Here is a 6,917-nt window from a genome sequence, read left to right as displayed (position 1 = left end):
CTATGTATATTGGTAGCTTTATTTCTCCAAATGTGTGTTTTGTTTCCCCGCTAAATCATATGAGGACTGAGGATCTTTTGACTATTTCTGATTCTGGGATGTTCATTCTTTTCCGCGCGTCCAGGAGTACGATATTGACTAAGGATCCTCCGTCAACAAGGATCCTTCTGACGAAATGGTTGGGCATGTACAATGTTATCACGAATCCGTCATGGTGAGGATCCTGAATTCCTTCCCTATTAGTCTCGTCAAATGTGATTTCTTTTTCACTGCTAACAATGGTATTCTTTCGTGGTCTATCATCCTTTTCTGTTTTAGAGACCTTAGCGTGTCTTTTAGCCTGAGAATAAGAGGTACCACAGATGTTAGATCCGCCTGAGATAACGTTAATTATCTTAGCGTCGGAGGGTGGAGATCCTGGTTTCTCCGGGATCCAATGATCATTTTGGCTGTTCTCCTTGGATTTTTCTCTATTTCTCCCAAGGATCTCTTTAAGGTGTCCTTTACTTAGGAGGTAGCTGATTTGTTTTCGTAGGGCTATGCAGTCCTCCGTCATGTGGCCAAAGTCTTCGTGGTAAGAACACCATTTGGACTTGTGTTTCCAAGCAGTGGACTTGCTGTCTTTCTTTGGCCATCTTGCTTTATCTCCAAGATCCCGCATAGCATGAATTACACCTAAAACATCCACAGAAAAACAGTAGTCGGAGATTTTAGGAAGCTCTTCCTCTTCTCCTCCATCTTGAAGGGCATTAACCCTGTTATGATCCGGTTTGGAACAAGGATTCGATTTGTAGGATCTTTGAGTCGAGGATTCGGCCTTCCTGTTGGGGTTCTCATATTGCTCCGAAGGGTTGCTTCTCTTCAGGATTTCTCTATCCTCTTCGAGCCTTATGAACCTCAATGACTGACACCTGACTTCATCCAATCTTTTGCATGGGGTCATCACAAGGTCCTCATAGAAGGGTGAATCCTTTCTTAGTCACATTTTAAAGGCTTCTACAGCGGTAGCCATGTCGATGTTGGGGATGCTCAGAGCCTCCCTGCCATACCTGTTAACAAAGTCCTTAAGTCTTTCCTTAGGATCTTGAACCACCCGGTAGAGATCACTAGTGATCTTCTTGAAGGTTCTGCTGTAAGAAAACTGGTTATTGAATATATTAACTAAGTGTGCAAAAGAAGTAATAGAGTACGAGGGAACGTTTAGCAGCCATTTGAGGGATGATCCTATAAGGGTCGAACCAAAGCCTTTACATAGGCAAGCTTCCTTCAAGTACCCTGGGATGGGAATGATCTGCATCCTTTCTCTGTATTGGGCTATATGCTCTTCAGGATCTGTGGTTCCATCATATAGCTTCATGCTGGGAGTTTGAAAACGCTTAGAAACTTCGGTATCGGCTATTACAGGAGCAAATCTCGAGATCCTGTGGCTTGTAGGAGATGCTTATGGTATTGGTTGGACCACTCCGGGTACACTGGAGATCATTTGTCTTAATTGCTAAAGTTCCCTGGCCATGTTTGGGTTTATTCCTGCATCAATGTTAGCATAGTTAGTATTGATAGTATTGTTGTTTAAGAAGTTACTATAATCAAGGTTTTTAGGAGTGTTGAAAGGCTCGTTGAGATCATTGATCATGGACGCTCGGTTGTCCATAGTTTCCCCCTAGGGTGACGCCACAGTGGTAGGAATCGTGTTCTTCTAGCGATTTTATGAGGATCCTGCATTATTGAGGTCCAGGATCCTTGGTTGCACAACCGTGGGTGTAGTTTCTTGGGATTTTTGAAATTCCTCCTTCATCCTATCCACTTCTTTGAGTAGTGCTCTATTATCCTCCTGTTGCTGGTTCATCTGTTATGTCATTTTCCTCAACATAGTGAAAATTTTTGCAGTAGTGACTGAGGCAGTTGGATCCTGGAGCCTTGAGGATGCCAAGCTTCCTGGATTGGCGATTGAGGGGATGATTTTCTTGGAAGTGTCAGGTGTTTTCCTTTGAGTGGGGGTCCACTCGGAGGAGGTGGTAGGTTTTTGGTTGAATGGAAGGAGCATAGGACGAAGAGAGGATTGGTTGTGTAGGCATGATTTTTTTGAGGATTTTGAACACCACGGCCCCACGGTGGGTACCAAATTGTTTTGGTCAAAAATTACACAAGTACTAATCAACCCAATTGAATGAGAGGCTGTGATGTTCAGATTGTGTAATAGAAAGTAGTAAATGAAAGTGACACGATGGTTTACAAGGAAAGATCATTTCTAGGATCTCCGGCATAAAACATTGGGAAGTGATAATGATCACCTGCCTTGATGAATTTATTGATATAAAATAAAGATTACAACGAGTTCTTAGTAAGAATGAGTATAGAAATTCGTAGAGTGAGCTTAAATTAGAGAACAATGTGTTGTGTGCAGAATACAAGTGTTAATTTATACTCTAAGCTAGCTAACAAGATGTCCGATATTTCCGGGATCCTCTATAACCAGCTTCATGAACGTTATTCGACCAAGTATTTCGGGTCTTTTGCATTGTTGAAACGCTTCTTTGTTGAGAATTGATCTTCCTTTGACTGTTTCTGTACACGTGTTAGTTATAGAAAAAATATGACCGTTAAAAATATTAATGAAAATAATAACGATAATTAGTCGGGATCCTGATGTAACTGAGGATCCTGGATATTTGAGGATCCTGAATGCTATAAGGATCCTGGCCCTAACACGTGGGCAGAGCTTCCCGAGCCGAAAAGCTCTTTTTCTCGGAGCCTTCGGGCGCTCCGGGGCTTTCTTCTAGTGCTAGGGAAGTTTCCTAGACTTGGGGGTGTTTGGGAAGGTTAGAGAGAGAGAGAGTAGAGAGAGAAAGAAAGAAGCTTGAGGTGTGAGAAATGGAGCAGCCTCGCATCCTTTACATAGGCCTCAACCTCGGTCTACGTTGGGCGTACTCCTCGGACTAAGTTGGGCGTACTTCGGTACGCTACGCGTACGAGGGGGCAGCTGTCCGAAATTGGGTGGGGTGACGTGACTGATTCTGGACCGAGGGTTGCGAGTACACAAGGTGTTCTCTTCTTCTACACGGGGCGTATGCGAGGGCCAACTATCATCATCCGAAGGCGAGACCGTGGAGATCAATCAAGGGCCGAGATTTAGCCATGTCATCCCTCCTCGCAGCAACCCACCTCTAAATTCTAAATTCCGTAACTTTCGCATACGAGCCCCATTTGCGACGTTCTTTATATCCACGTGTAGGTGGGACCGTACTCTACAACTTTTGTTTAGACTCCGTCGGCTAATTTTGAATCTACTTTTAAAGTTATATTTTTAAGGGTGGGGACAGGAAAAATCCGTTAAAAATTCATAACCTCGTCATTCGACGTCCGTTTTCGTCTGTCTTTTTTACCGTTGAGCTACTACTAACGAGATCTTCGATTCTCTTTTAGGTTGTGTCGGCTAAAGATCGGTCGATATAACATTTGAACTCCGGCTAAAGATCGGCTAAAGTATGCTATGACTTTCGTTTAGATAACTAAGGCTATAAAGTTCTTCATCGTAAACTCACTTTTTACTTCACACAACGTCGTGCCGGTTTGTTGCGAAACTTCGGCAGATCATAACTTCTTCGTTATAACTTGGATTTCAACGCTCTTTATATGTACGGAACCCTTGTGACATATACTACAACATAGTTAACATTATTTGTTCTAAATAATCTTCTATCAAAAAATTCGTTCTCGACACTTATTGTCTCTAAATTGACTAGACCAGATCTGCGGGCGTTACAAGATCCTAGGTTGGCAATGCGTCTGCCTCAACGTTTTCTTCTTTGGGAACTTGACTTAGGCTAAAAACTTCGATTTCGGAGGCTAATTTTTTTGAGGATCGGGAGGTATAGTTCTAGTCTTTCGCCTTTTACTACATATGATCCATTAAAATGATTAGTTAATAATAAAGAATCAACAAATACCTAAAGATCCTTGATTTGAAGATCTTTGGCCAATTGTAATCCCATGATCAGTGCTTCGTATTCATCCTCGTTGTTGGTTGCATCAAATGCACAACTGACTGCCTAGGGTAGGATATCCCCATGTGGTGATTTTAGTATGATCTCAAGGCTGGTTCATTTTTGGTTGGATGCCCTGTCTGTTAAGAGCATCCATTTTCCCATGCTTTCTTCTTTTTGAAGTTCCTTGCTTTCCAATTCTGCTTCAGGATGTAGATCATCACTGAAATCAGCCACAAAGTCTGCTAGTGCTTGTGATTTTATCGATGATATTGGTTTATATTTGATGTAATATGTGCTTAGCTTCACGGACCACCTTTCCATCCTACCTGACAATTCTGGTTTTCGCATAACATTCTTAATGAGGTAATTAGTTCTTACATGTATAGTATGTGTTTCAAAATAATGTCTTAATTTTGTGGAAGTAGTTACTAATGCAAGTATTAGTTTTTCAAGGCGGGAGTACATAGTCTCAGGATCCAAGAGACTTTTACTTACATAGTAGATGAGATGTTGGTCCCCGTTAAGACCCTTAGCTAAAACTGCACTTACAACGTTAGAGGATACTGAAAGATATAGAAGGAGTGATTCCCCATCTAGTGTTTTCACCAAAAAGGGTGTTGAACTTAAATAATTTTTAAGTTCGTGAAAAGCATCTCCATTCTCTTTAGTCCATTCAAACCTTTTGTTCTTCTTTAAGATGTCATAGAATGGTTTACACGTCTCTGAGGATCTTGAGATGAACCTGTTTAGGGCTACTACACTTCCTGTTAATCTTTGAATATCCTTTGTCGAAGATGGGGTTCTTAAATCAATGATGACCTTTATTTGCTCCAGAATTTCTTCAATTCCTCTTTTAGTCACCATGTATCCAAGGAACTTGCCTGATCTTATTCCAAAATGGCATTTGGAAGGATCCAACTTCATGTTGTATTCGTCTAGTATGTTGAAGGCTTCTTCAAGATCCTTGAGGTGATCTTCTGCTTTCTATGACTTAACCACCATGTCATTGATGTAGACTTCCATGATGTCCCCCAGTTTGTCCTTGAAGATCAGGTTAAATAGCCTTTGGTATGTTGCACATGCATTTTTAAGAGAAAAGGGCATAACAGTATAGCAATATATACATGTTGGGGTTATGAATGTGGTATCCTCTTGGTCAAATGGTTCCATTTGAATTTGTTGGAACCCTGTTGGTGCATTCATGAATGTTAATATTTCATGGCTAGTCGTAGCATCTATCATGGAATCTATGTGTGGCAGAGGGAAAGCATCCTTAGGCCAAGCCTTGTTAAGATCCGTATAGTCCACACATACTCTCTTTTTACCATTCTTCTTCTGTACGACGACCACATTGGCTAGCCACCTTAGGAACTTGACCTCCTTGATCATCCCACTTTTAAGAAGTTTTTCTACTTCTTCTTGGATGATCTGAGTCCTCTCTGGTGCAAACTTCCTTCTTTTTTGATGTATTGGTCTGAAAGAAGGATCAATGTTAAGTTTGTAAGTTATAATATTTTTGTCTATACTTGTCATGTCTTCATGTTTTCATGTGAAGGTTTTCCTATTTTCTTTTAGGAAGTTTATTATATCTTCTTCTATGTTTTTAGGTAGTGGGGATCCTATGAGTACTTTCATATCGGGATCCTTAAGGTCAAGGGGCACTTCATTTGTATCTTGTTCTTTGGCTTCTAGTACATCTCGTTCCCTTTGCTTTAATTGCTATGCTTGTCGTGGGACTATGGAAGTGTTCATCGAGCTCTTTTAGCATTCATTGGATTCTTGTTAGTCACTTGTGATCTTCACTTTCCCCCATGGAGTGGGCATCTTCACATATTGATGGTATGTCGATGGGATCGCCTTCATGTCGTGGATCCATGGTCTTCCTAATATAACATTATAGGAGGATAATGTATCAATTAAACAAAACCATTGCATAGAGTTTACCCCTTCTATGTGGATAGGTAACTTCATTTTGCCGACCGTATGTTTTGTTTCGCCATTGAATCCTATTAGTAATGAGGATCTTTTGACTATTTCGGAATCTAGGATGTTCATTCTTTTTAAAGCATCCAGGAGTATAAATTTGAATGACGATCCTCCATCGACAAGGATCCTTCTAACAAAATGGTTGGCGATGCAAATAGTGATCACCAATCCGTTGTGGTGGGGAATCCTGGACGTCTGCTCTATTTGTTTCGTCTATGGTGATCTCCTTTTCATTTGTGATTGACGTATTCTTCTGAGGTCTTTCTTCTTTCTCTGTTTTGACACTTTGGCATGCCTTTTTGCTGCAAAATAAGAGGTACCACAAATGTTAGAATCTCTAGAGATAACATTGATTACCTTGTCGTCTATAGGAGGGGATCCTGGTTTTTCTAGGATCTTATGAGGATCATGATCCTTTTCTTTGTATCTTTCTTTTCTTCTTCCAAGGATCTCTTTGAGGTATCCCTTGCTTAGTAGGTAACTGATCTCCTTCCTAAAGGCTATGCAATCTTCTGTAACGTGACCAAAGTCCTCGTGGTATGCACACCACTTGGACTTATCTTTCCAGGCGATGGACTTTTCTCCCTTTCTTGGCCATCTTGCTTTGCCGCCAAGATCTTGCATAGAAAATATTAAACGTGAAACATCCACAGAAAAGCAATAGTCAGTGATCTTAGGCTGCAAGATCAAGGGTGCTGCTTCTTGGGATTTGTGGATCTCCGCCCTCATTTTCTCCATTTCCTTGAGCACAGTCCTGTTGTCGTCTTGTTGCTGAGTAACTTGTCGTTCCAATCTCTTTATCATAGCAAAGAGCTCGTTGTTGGAAATCACTACAAGAGGATCCTGAAATCCTTGGGTAGTGACCGGAGATGTGTTTTTCTTTGGTGCCTTAGAAGTCTTCTTAAGAGCTCCGCTTGGAGGTGGTGGAAGAATTTTAGAGGAAAT

The sequence above is a fragment of the Lactuca virosa genome, chromosome 7, assembly GCF_052849685.1.
Source record: "Lactuca virosa cultivar CGN04683 chromosome 7, Lactuca_virosa_CGN04683_v6, whole genome shotgun sequence".
NCBI classification, from domain to species: domain Eukaryota; kingdom Viridiplantae; phylum Streptophyta; class Magnoliopsida; order Asterales; family Asteraceae; genus Lactuca; species Lactuca virosa.
Note: the sequence above shows the minus strand (reverse complement) of the source record.